Below are 12926 nucleotides of genomic sequence, written 5' to 3' on the forward strand. Positions count from 1 at the left end.
AGTGCTGCAAACACTCGCTGACCTACAGCAGAGGAGCAAGAACTGGATCGAATGCACCCAGCAGGATCAAAACACAGCTGCTGGAGCTGGCTGGGATCTCTCCAACACAAAGTTCTGTCAGGATGAGTGGATTGAAGCAGAAATTGATGCCTGCAAGGATCACGTTGGCAGAACAGCAGTGATGGCTCTTCCCACCTGAAAGTGCAGACAGCAAGCAAGAGGGGTCCTCGTCACCTCAGCAAAAAACCATTTGCAACGGTTCCTGGCAGGGAAAATCCATGTGGGCTTTTAAAAACACCAAAAATACCTCACCTGGTTGATGAATTCCCTGAGTCTGGAACAGCCAGCAGCGGGGAGGACACATGGAGAGGGCATTTGCCCTCTTGCTGTGGCCAAGTGTGTCCAGGGCCCCAGGCAGCACAGCTTTGCCCTTCCACACTTGCCAAGGACGTGGCTGCCTCAATCTTCACCACTCTCTCTGAAATCCTATCTCAGATCTTCAGGGCAAAGTGAAAGCCAGAAATCCTCTTCGATACTGAGAGCACGAAGCTAGTGTGGTGCAAATAGCAGAGCAAGCAAATGTTGATGGTGAAAGCTTTTGTTCACATTTTCTCTATATGTTAAACAGACAATGCAGTAGCCCAGGAGGGCTCTCACGTTGGATCACTGGGTTAATTCTGTCATTTGTAGCACAATAAAATTAATTGTCAAACATATTTCTGTCCACAGCAGCAAAACAGCAATTAATCCATCCCATAAATACTGGGGGGGAAATGCTAATACTGCAGTAAACCAAGCAGCTTCCCTCTCTAACATATTTTGCTTTTTGTAAATGAGACCTGAATTCTCAATGTCTCTCTGCTAATGGGAAAATTCTCAAAACCTAATTAAAAGGACTCTATTCAATGGGCTGTGGAGAATTTATAGCAGTGAAGCTGCCTGTGTCAGACAGATATGCTACTGATAGTCCTGTGGGAGCTGATGATGAAGGGCTGCAAGTCAGAATGGAGAGGAAAAGGAACTGGGAGAGCAAAAATAACTGGGCAGCAGGGTGGGCATGGCTTCAGACAGCTGTGGTGGTGAGCAGGGAGGCTGGGGAAGGGACAGGGCTGGTGTGAGAAATAGCTACTCCCTTTTCTTTAATTTGGAGAGGTTTTTAAACCTTATCAAAAATACAACAGAAGACTGAATAGAGAAAATGTTATGGTGCCAGGAGCAAAGGATTTTCCCCCCCATGTGCTCACCCACACAATGGAGGTTTTGCCTTTTAACTCTTTAGCCCCTCCCAAAGTTCTGTCCATTGACTCCTTCTTCACTGTCCAGTGGTGGAGTTTGCTTCCTCAAATCCTGACTGTTGGTGAGATATCACCATAGTGACAAGCCAACCCTCCCAAATATTCCAACCCCAGCTGTCCCTTGATAAAAATGCAGGGGGCAAAAAAACCCCCCCAAAAACCCCAAAACCCTTTTCTTAACCCATATACCTGATATTTGTCTGTTAATTGTGAGGGTCACCCATCACATTACTCGTCTATCACAGCTGGGGGCGTGCTGGTGTCAGCTCTAAAAACGTGCTGGTGAGATCCAGTGGCTGTGCTAAAAGCCACTGAGGCTTCTGGAAGGGCAACAGCAGCAGCAGTACCTGTGGAGGAAAAAGAGATGTGCTGAGAGCAGGCTTTGCCACTGATGACCTGCATGCAAACCTGGTGGATTCAGGGGGAGCTCACAGCATTTCTCATTTCACCAGCCACAGAACAAACGCTGCTTTTCTCCCAAAGTAAAACCAGTTTGCCCAAAGCTGGAACAGGCTCTTGCCCAGCTTTACTGGCATGTTCATGCCAGGCAGGTAAACAAAGGAAAGCAGCCCAGCTCTTTCACCAGCCCTGCCCCACTGAAAATGCTTAATTGGTGGCAAATGTCCCCCTCCTGCACCTTTAGAGAGCCCTGAGCTAAATTCTGAGCTGGTCACCAGTGCAGAGCACAGGCACACAGCACTTTGCAGCCAAGGGTCTCTCACTGGAGATATTCCAGAGCCATCTGGACACAGTTTTGTGCTCTGGGATGCCCCTGCTTGGGCAGGGAGGAGGGACCAGGTGAGCCTGACCCATCCTGTGCAGGGCTTTGCAGTGGCAGCACCCACTGCTGAGAGGAGGCCAGTGGGGTTTGATTGCTGATAAACTGAGCTACGAGTTTCTGGTTGCTGGAACCCACTGTTCCTCTGTTCTGCAAATGCTCTTTCTGGGTTTTAGTCCCAGCCCGGTTGGACTTTGTTTGGAGTGGTTCAAAACCTCTTTACTCACCTCCTCGATAACAAAGGAGAGGTTCGGAAATGTGGAGAACATGAGGCCCCTGTAAAAAAATAGGGGGGCTGATTTCTGAAGAACCCTTCCCTGCCTGCTGAATGTCCTCCTCATCTGGCAACAGGAGCAGCCACTTTCACCTAATGCCCATTTAATTGTTAGCACTAAGAAGGGCCACCTGCAAGGGGAGAAGCTGAGAGGGGAATTATGTGAGCCAGAATGAAACCTTGGGAGTTGGGAGCCCCCAGCCTGCTGCTCTCACCTGAAGGTCTCAGGATTGGGGCTTTTCCCCTCATTCTCTTCTCCAGGCTGGACTCGAGGTAAATCCCTGGCTCAGTCCCTTTGTCCCTTAAAGGTATTTTAACTTAATAAAATTGCATTAGCAGTAAGAAAAAAAGTCCTGCCAATGATTTAAATTATTTGTTGCCACCTCTACAAGCCCTGCTGTTTGTGCTGGGATCTGTTCAGAGTAACTGTTATTTAGTAAATGATTTGTTTGCTATTCCTTAGAGTAGTTTTATACAAACTTTGATTAGAACATTCCCTACCAGTTATGGGAGTGAACACACTGGTCAGGAATTTTTAGTCAGAGGTTTTCTTCCCATGCTGGAACTAAACTTGGCCATTGTAACTGCATGATGTAACAAAATAATCACTACTGCAAGGCCTAATTTGGTGAATTTCTTGCTATTACATTGGTCTCAGAGATTTGCAATGTTCAAAGCAAGTGATCCCTGTTGCTGGCCTCAGGGAAGCACAGGGCTGCAGGGGATGTGAAAAGATGAGAGACCCTCAGCTGAAATGCTCCTGAAGAACAGCTCCCAGACAGATTTCAGGTGAGAGGACAGCTGGGGAGTTCTTTAAAGGGCAGCCTTGGCAATGAGGCTTTCTACCTTTTTGAAGGAGCCTTTCACCTTTCCATGTCCAGACATGGAAAGGTGAAATTAATTTGCTTTAGATGTCACCAGGGTCAGGATCAGCCTGGTGTGAACATTTGGCTCCCATTCACGTTAGCTGGGTCATCCTAGTGCCAAGAGGACTTTCTGGGACTTTTCTGACCTCATTCATTTAACATTTTAACAGAAAGAAAGAAAACAAGTTTGCTTATATCCTTGGAGAGACCAATTCCTGTGCCATGGTGGCAGCAAAGTGAATGGGGACAGGATGAGGACAAAGGGCTTTGTGCGCTCCATCTGTCATATTTATGTTCCTCTAGGATATAAAAATGTGAGTCATCTGTCTGTGGGACTGATAGAGAGAAAAGGAAGCCTTAAATAATCTCTTTTTTCCTCTTTTTAGTTTGTTAAATCCAATAGGCTTTGTGCATAGAGACCCCTACAAAGTGCCTTAAATCCTGCCCTTCACTAAAGTTTGGGCCACTCCTCTCTTGAACTCATCCCTCTCTCCTGCCACAGCTCAAAGGAGATTTAGGAGAGGGAAATAATTTTCTTTTAGCATCCTTTTACCTTTCTAGACATTTTAAAACAAAAAATTGCTCCTGCCATAGTGAATACTTGCCTGAACAGCTGCAGGGCTCCTGCACTGCAGGTCACCCCTCTGACTACAAGTCACCTGAAGCTCAGGGTGGGTCACTGGTGTGACTGCTCATGGTCACCAGGGAAAACAGCCCTGAAAAAGCCCCATCCTAATGCTTGGGCTGGTGGATTTCAGCCTGGTTCCAGGAAGATGCTACAACAAGCCCAGACTGAGGTGGCCAGACCCTTTCCCACCTCCCTGCACAGTCCAGGAGGGAGCAGGGTGTCCTGAGCCCCTCATTCCTGTTGGGTCAGTAATTGCTCCTGCAGGAGCAAGGCTGGAATTGCTGGATCAGCCTCATTCCCCGGTTTTGGGAGCCAGCCTTTTGCTCTTGCCTACCTCATTTTCCTCACAGGACAGAGTCAGCAATCCCTCTCCTCAGGAAAGCAGTGGGATGAAAGCAGATTTCAGCAGGTTCTCTGCTTCGTCCCTTGCCATCCAGCTAAACTTAGTGTCTTTCTTCTCCAGTCCTGCATAACAAACCTAAAGCAGTGGGATGAAAGCAGATTTCAGCAGGTTCTCTGCTTCGTCCCTTGCTATCCAGCTAAACTTAGACGGTGTCTTTCCTCTCCAGTCCTCCATAACAAACCTAACAGTTAGCAAAACTGGTTTTGAAATCTCAGATTAATTAGGTTAGAAAAGACCTCTGAGATCACAGAGTCCAAAAAATTCTCCTCCGCGTGCTGTGGGGTGTGGTTAATTATTCAGAGCTGAAGTCATGGGAGTAAAACCCATCTGAAATGTGAGATCCCTGCAGGAGATGGGGAGGGATGAAGACACAGCCCAGCCCTTTTTGCCCCTCTTTCCCTGGAACCACAAGTGCCCAGGGATAAAGCAGCAGGAGTTCAGCTTTAACTGGGCCACAGGGAGGGCAGAACCTGCACCAGCCATGGCTGGACCCTGCCTGTCCCTGGATCTGGGGCCATCCCTGACCTGGAGGAGCTGCACCTCTGGAGCCACTCCTGAGGGCTGCATGGGGAAAGGCTGATAACTGCAAATTCCATTTTTCCTCCAGCTTTCCTCTTCTTCAGCACCATGGGGGCAGGCAGTATGAAGGGATCAGTTACCAGAGATAGAGGTTTTTATTTTTTCTTGACAAACTGAGCACATTTGGGTATGCCCAAGTCCCTGAGTGCTCTTTCTCAGGGCTCAGTTTTGTTGTCTGCACCCTTGGTGCCAGCTGCAATAGCCCATCCCATCTCCTGGGAGGATGGAGGACCTGGGAAATTTGCACAACACCCCAGAGTGAGCACCCCAATCCATGCCCAGCCCCTCTGCCCAGCCGTGGTTCCTGTGCACAGGCGGGTCAATGCTGCTTGTTTGAAAGATTCCCATAATCCAGGGGTTCTGAGGGGTCAAGTTTCCCCCTTCCCCTCCCTCCCTCCACCAGCATCTGAGCACATCCATGCCTGAGCTTGCTGCAGGAGAAAGGAATTTATTTTTTCTGGTTAATTTATGTACTTAATTATCACGGCAGGTTCCCGCTGGGCGCCGTGGCCAGGATAACTCAGTGGAGGCTCAGACCAGGTCCGATCTCCCAAGCCATTCCCAGCTGCAGGCAGCCAAGCAAGCTTAAGCGATTTCAGCTCTTAGTGATAATCAGCTCTGTGATTTCAGCTCTTTTTGCTTGCTAGGTGCCTGGCAGCAGATGCAGGGAGAGAGAGGAGAAGAAGCTGCATGAAGGTTCCGCAGGATTCTTTATTAGGGCCTTCCACGAAGGGTCTCAGTGACAGCTCTTCTGCCGAACCAGGCAGAATTGGGGGTTTTTACACCCTACAGGGCTTTTGGAAATTGTCCAACAGTAAGGGTCAAGGGAAAGGGACCTACAGGCTTACAGAGAGCTAAGAAGGGTCCAAAGGTGGAAGAGAGGGGCTTCTAAGTCATCCTGACTCGGCATTTCCTATCTCAGGCTTCTGACCGCCAGGGAGGCCTTGCAGGCCCTGGGCCTGCCATACTTAATGACCTCGAGACAGAGATGTTTTCCTTTGGCTCCGGCCAGCACCAGGATTACCCTGAGCTCCTCCTAGCCCTTGTTCTTGCCCCCCAGCCATGCTCAGGAGATCTCTGCTGTGGGCACACACTGGCGTTTGCCTCCCCACCCAAGCGCCTCCTCCTACGCCACAGCCCTGGAAGAAGGGACACCACAGCACAGGCTGTCCCTTGAAGGCTGCACGTCACAGAATCATAGACTGCTTTGGCTTGGAAAGGACCTTCAACATCATCTGGTTCCAACCCCCTGCCATGTCACAGGGTCCTGCTTTTCCTTGGTCCCTCTGTTCCTGTCAGGGTCACACGTGCCCTCGCTGGCACTGATGGGTGGCCAGCCCTCCATCTAAAGCAGCCATGAGCTCAGGGCTGCACTGCAACCATAAACAGGCCCAGCACAGGTCAGTCCTCTGAGAAAAGGGCTGCCTAGTGAAGTAGGTTATGGTCCTGGCCTGCTGTCAGAAGTAGAATATATTAATCTTCACGCTTTAATGTGGTATTTTTTCCCCTCTTCATACCAGTCCCTCTCTATGCCTGCAGCCAAAAGGTTGCTCTGCAGGCTGCTGTGCCCCTGAACAGCACCCTGAGGGGGTGCCACTGCCTTTCCCTGTGGGAACAGGCAGTGCTGGAAGCTGGAAACATCAGCTGTTCCGAGGTGTCAGCACAGGGGGTGGGCTCAGTGTGTTGTGAGAGTGATGCCAGGAGGCTGTGGGCAGTGCCAGGGATGGTCCATGGGACACAGGATGGTCCATGGGATACAGAATGGTCCATGAGATACAGGATGGTTCATGGGACAGAGGATGGTCCATGGGACAAGTAAAAGGCTCAAGAAAAACCCCTCAGCTCCAACATGGCACTGATGATGGGTTTGGTGGCTGATTTTGGCCTGCCCTGAGGCAAACCAACCCTTCTCCTCCATCCCCTGGCAATGATCTGCTCCAGCCACCTTGCTGAGGATGCCCCAGGGGCCAGAGGTCCAGCCAGGAGCTCTGAGGCATCACAGCTTGTGCCACCCTGCCTGGGCACAAACACCTCCAGCACAAATGCTTTTAGCCTGTTTCACAGAGTATTGCCCAAAAAACACCTGAGAGACCCTGCCTGTCCCTGTGCTTCTCCTGCTGCTCCTTTGCCAGGGTGGCTAAAGGCACCTCCATAAGAAACCTTAAAGATTTCTCCATAAGAAATCTTTCTGAGCTGTGTACAGCATGGATTATACAGGATGATGCCACAGAAACTTATTTAAATAAAGCTTATGCTATTAGCAGATTAACTAAATGTTTAGAATCTCTTTTCTCTTCTCAATATTGGCTTGTTTTTTGAGTTAATTTATCTTGGAGAATGGAATTGATTCGCTCTTTTGTAGCACAGTCCTTGGGGTATGTTCTCAATGCCACTTCATTTTTCCTGATGTCACATACACAACAGAGTGAGAGGCTCCCATACAGAATTTGAAAGCATCAACACAGCTCTACTCCCTAATTCTCTGCTGGTAGGATGGGGCTGCTCCCTTTGAGCTACTGAATGGTTTAAATCAGCTTTTCACCAACTCAAGGAAGAAAGAATCTGCAATAATTCCTGATCTGATTCAGAAAAATGTTATTTTTGATCTGCTCAACAAGCAGCACTGCTGGGACAGCAGATCTCTGCGTGACTGTGCTACCACAGCTCAGAGAAACACAAATCACTGTTGTCCCAACCTTTACCCCCTGTCCTTTTCTGAGGAATATTGCTCAAATTGCCTCCATTTGCTGTGTCCATCATGTCCACCAAGATCCCATACTGAGCTACATTTCACTTTGCAGGATGTGTATCCAAAGCAAACAATCCTTTTTGAAGCTTTCATTTTACACTGGTTGTGTTTATTCAAACACACTGATTTTCATTGTGGAGCTTTGTTACTGTTTTAATTTTTTTTAGTCACTTTTGATTAACCTGTTTTTAGCACATTTAAAGCAGGCTGGTGGCTGATCCTGGGCAAAGGGAAGTTCAACCATCAAGCTGGGCATTCTCACCAGCCTGGCTCTCATTTATCACTGGGTGTGTGTGTTCTGCCACTGCTGAATAAGTTATCCAATACAGTGAATCACCAGATCAATGCTTTTATATGTGTGTGCAGCAATATTTTCTATTTGCTTCCTCAATTATGAAAGTGATGGGGATCCTTCAAGCAGTGCTCAGTGCAAGGCACAAAATGAACAGGGGCTGCAAGTGATGGGGGGAAAAAGGAAGAAATAGTTTTTTTTCTTTGTGAGGCAGATATGTGAGGCAGACAAGAGCTTCCTCAATTATGAAAGTGATGGGGATCCTTCAAGCAGTGCTCAGTGCAAGGGACAAAATGAACAGGGCTGCAAGTGATGGGGAGAAAAAGGAAGAAATAGTTTTTTTCTTTGTGAGGCAAATATGTGAGGCAAACGAGACAGGATTTGCAGAGGGGCTTTTATTGTTCCTCCTTTCTTTTACCAGTGTTTGGTAGATTTGGTACCTGTGCTTTCAGGTAAAAGGCAGAGCAGTGGTGCAGTCCTTCCATTCCAGGCTCTCCCTGCCTTCCTGGATAATGTGCAGAGGTTGTAGCACTGGGGAAATCGGGGTCATGGGTCTGGTGGAGCTGCAGTTCTGCTGCACAACCATCATTGGCAAAAAAAGCCTGGGAGAAACCTCATTCCCGTGTGTGCCTGTTGCTTCTGGGAACTTCCACAGGGCCTGAAGAGAGCTCATTCACTGTTACACTCGTTGCAGTAATTGCTACCCACAGGGCTGATTAGGGCTCAGTCAACAGTGCAGGGCAGGTGACGTCAGTGGGGTACAAAAGGTGACACTGCTGCCTGCCAAGCTTTGGGGTGGAGGGGTTACCCCAGGCAGGCACCAGCTGGGTGCAGGCAGCACGGGGGAACAGGCAGCCCTTGGGATCAGGCAGCCCTTGGGAACAGGCAGCTTTTGAAACAGGCAGCTTTTGAGAACAGGCAGCCTTTGGGAACAGGCAGCTTTTGGGAACAGGCAGCCCTTGCGATCAGGCAGCTTTTGGGAACAGGCAGCCTTTGGGATCAGGCAGCTTTTGGGATCAGGCAGCCCTGGGCAACAGGCAGCTTTTGGGAACAGGCAGCTTTGGGAACAGGTAGCTTTTGGGAACAGGCAGCTTTTGAGAACAGGTAGCTTTTGGGAACAGGTAGCTTTTGGGAACAGGCAGCTTTTGAGATCAGGCAGCCTTTGGTAACAGGCAGCTTTTGGGAACAGGCAGCTTTTGGGAACAGGCAGTCCTGAGGAACAGGCAGCTTTTGGGACCAGGCAGCTTTTGGGACCAGGCAGCTTTTGGGATAAGACAGCCCTTGGAACAGGCAGCTTTTGGGAACAGGCAGTCCTGAGGAACAGGCAGCTTTTGGGACCAGGCAGCTTTTGGGATAAGACAGCCCTTGGAACAGGCAGCTTTTGGGACCAGGCAGCTTTTGGGATCAGGTAGCCCTTGTGAACAGGGAGCCCTGAGGAATAAGCAGCCCTTAGGCACAGGCAGCCCATGGGAAAGAGCAGCCCCTGCAGGACTGCAGGAGCCCTTCCTGGGGGGAAGGATGCCCTGTGGGCTGGGAGCTCTCCCTGACATCTCCCCTGTCCCTGGGGTGGCTCTGGCTCCATCCCTGCTCTGCTGCACTGCTCACACTTGGATTGTGTTGGTGTCTGTGTGATTCTCATGAGTGACAAATCCCCCTGTCATGCAGGTCCCTGTGAGGACAGGTCTCACAGTGACATCCCTGTGTCTCACAAAGGGATGCTGGCAGTGCTCAGGGAGCTGTCAGGAGCAGCAGTCATCACCCTCCTGTCCAGCAAATCCCTATATCAGGCAGGGACCAGGATTGTTGGGTCCCAGAGTCTGCATTTGCAATGGGAAGGGAATTAAATAATCACCTGAAGCAGCATTTCTGAATTTCAAGTCCCAATCTGTCGGTGACCAGAGATGTTGATGGCCAGCACAGCAGCTGCCAAGGAAAGGAAAGGAAAGGAAAGGAAAGGAAAGGAAAGGAAAGGAAAGGAAAGGAAAGGGTTTATAAATATGAGCACATGCCCAAGCATGTACATGGGTGAACAGGAGAAGGGAAGTCACATAAATACAGAAGCATCTCTACTTGTAAATAAAGAACCATTTGGCTGCGTGGTCCAAGATGGTCCTGACTTTGTTTAAAATGACTGTGGCCCTCTGGCTGGAAAAGCTGGGAAGGGCTGATCCACAGGGCAGCACATCTGGCACTGCACAGCTGGCAGAGCTGGCACTTGCCAACACATAAACTGGGATGCTCCCAGTTTGCTCCATCTGCTGCTGGCAGGGAGGGGAGCAGCTCCGAGTCCCACAGCCCCCCGAGGCAGTGAGGTGTGCTCTGCCTCTGCTGCCACTGACCTGGCCTTGAGTTTCTCCGTGGAGCCCAATCTCCACCAAGCACACCCTTTTGGGAGCTCCTGGACTGAGAAAGGGGGAGCAGAAGGTCCTGGATATAAACCACAAACGTAAAGCTCTTTAACTTTTCCAAGGCATTTTTTTCCCTTTTTGTTTTCTGGCTTATGTTTATTTTCAAGCCTATCTGCAGTTTGAGGCTTCATTCCTTTCTCTGCAAACACCCAGGAGGCTCAGCTCCAGAAGGGTGAAGAGTGAGGTGGCCAGTGGGGCTGTGGCTCCCTTGGGAAGGTGTCACCATCATATTTTATGAAAAATCCCTTCACCAGGATTTTTTCTCCTGAGAAGCTGAGAAGCCTCAGAAAAGAAATGTAAACAGCAATTATCTGCTGCTTTGGAATGTGGCAGGTGCATCTTTGATTGGTTCCACGGGAATTGTGTTGACTTTATGACCAATCCCAGCCCAGCTGCGTCGGACTCTCTGGTCTGTCATGGGTTTTTATTATTCTTTCTTTTCTAGCTTTCTGATGTATCCTTTTCTCTATAGTTTAGTAGAGTTTTAGTATACTATATGATATGATATGATATACATACCATAACATAACATAATATAACATAATAACTGTAACATAACATAAGAAATATAACACAACATAGATATGATATGATATGATATAATATAATATACATACCATAACATAACATAATATAACATAATAAATGTAACATATAACATAAGAAATATAACATAACATAACATAATATCATATCATATCATATCATATCATATCATATCATATCATATCCATATATATCAGCCTTCTAAGAAATATGGAGTCAGATTCATCTCTTCCCTCACAACACCACCAATGGGAAGGAGCAGTGCTTGGTGCCCAGATGTCACTGGAGCAGGGGACCAGGGTCTGCTCAAGTGACACCCGTGCAAGGACAGCAGGACAAGTCCAGGGATGCTCAGGGACTGACTGGGACTGTGGCAGGGGCACAGGGCAGTGACAAGAGGCTCCATCCCAGAGGGGTGAGGAGCTGAGGAGAACAGGGTGCTGCCTTAGGAAGGGAATGACAGCTTAAAGTTTTCTTACACCTTGGGGTTCTGCCTGTTTCTTGCAAGCAGGGAGCACATCTGCCCTCCTCCCTCTGGGCTTCCCAGTCCCCCAGTCACTCCATGCCCTGGCTTTGGCTGGGACAGAGTTAATTTTCTCCTCAGTAGCTGGTGCAGTGCTGTGTTTTGGATTTAGCAGGAGAAAAATGTTGATAACACACGGATGTTTTGGCTGTTGCTAAGTAGTGATCACCTTAAACCAAGGACTTCTCAGGCTCCCATGCTCTGCTAGCGAGGAGCTGCACAAGAAGCCACGAGGGTCAGGACAGGTGATCTGAAATAGCCAAAGGGATGTTCCATGCTGTGGAATCTCATCCTCAATGTAGAAAGTGGGGGCAGCTGTCTGTGAGGGGCTGGGCTGGGCATTGGTCAGTGTGTGGTAAGCACTGGGCATCACTTGGTTCTCCTGGGTTTTACTTCTCTCCCTCTCTCCTTTCCAGTGTTGTTCTTGTTTTTATTGATATTATTATTTTCAGTTATTAAACTGTTCTTATCTCAACCCACAAGGTTCACCTTTTCCTTCTGATTCTCCTTCTGAGGCAGCTGCGTGGGACTGGAGTGAACCCTCAACACTCCTGAACCTGCTGGACAGAATTTGAGAGAGAAACTGCAGGAGAAACTCCTGGAACGGTGACACCAGCATCTGACAAATTTTGTGCCAATTTGTGGCTGCTCCCACTGAGGGAAAAGCAGGGATGTTGCAGGTTTGGCTTGGCACCAGCTGCTGGGCTGGGGGTCTGGTGCCTGCCCAGCTTCCTGCCCATGGGCAGGGGACACGAGGGACAGCCAGCAGGGGAAAGGCTGGCATTTAGGGACAAAGACCCATGGAGAAAGCAAAGGGCTTGTGAGGCAAGAAGGTCTCTGAGAGGCAGAGAGGCTCTGGGGTATTGCAGAGGAGGAGCTATAAAAATCAGGGATTATCGTGGAGTGGGTGGATGTGGGATGCAGAGCCACGGAGGGACAGGGACACAGAGCTCTCCAGCTGCCATGGACGTGTCTTGGTCCTCCTGCAGGGAGAAGCAGGAGGAGGAGGTGATGGAAATCTTGAATCTTGAAGGAAATCTTCAATAGGTGTCACCTTTCTCTTCCCTCTTCATTGCAGCCATGGTGCAATGAATTATTTTGCTTCTAAAGTTTAACTTCCACTTCTCTACCAGGGAATTTTTAAAATTCAGTCGTCTGTACATGGCTGTAAGTGTCTAGCACTTACAGGTACCTGTGCAGAAATATTTTTATGTGATGGTCTTATTTTACCCTGAGGACTGTAAGTTGTGGTCCCATCTCAGTCCTAGCAAAAGTGCTGATAAAAAGGAAGGTTGTTAAACCTCTAAATAAACTTTTTTCTTTCTGTCATCAGTGAGTGACAAAATAATTTCTAAGAGAAGAATCTTTTTTCACTGTTAATGTCCAATTATAAATTCAGCCTCCAATGGGAATATTTGGAGATGTGGATAATAAAATGCTCAATAGATCTCTCTGGGTCAGAGCCAGCTCTGCAGTGACATCTTACTGCTATTCCACTGTAATATTTTTAATATTTTGAAAATAACAATATAGCAATTGAATTGACTATTTGAAAATAACAATAAAGCATGAGGAATCCTGAGGC

This window comes from Onychostruthus taczanowskii, unplaced genomic scaffold (assembly GCF_017590055.1).
Source record: "Onychostruthus taczanowskii isolate IOZ18803 unplaced genomic scaffold, ASM1759005v1 scaffold17, whole genome shotgun sequence".
Lineage (NCBI taxonomy): Eukaryota > Metazoa > Chordata > Aves > Passeriformes > Passeridae > Onychostruthus > Onychostruthus taczanowskii.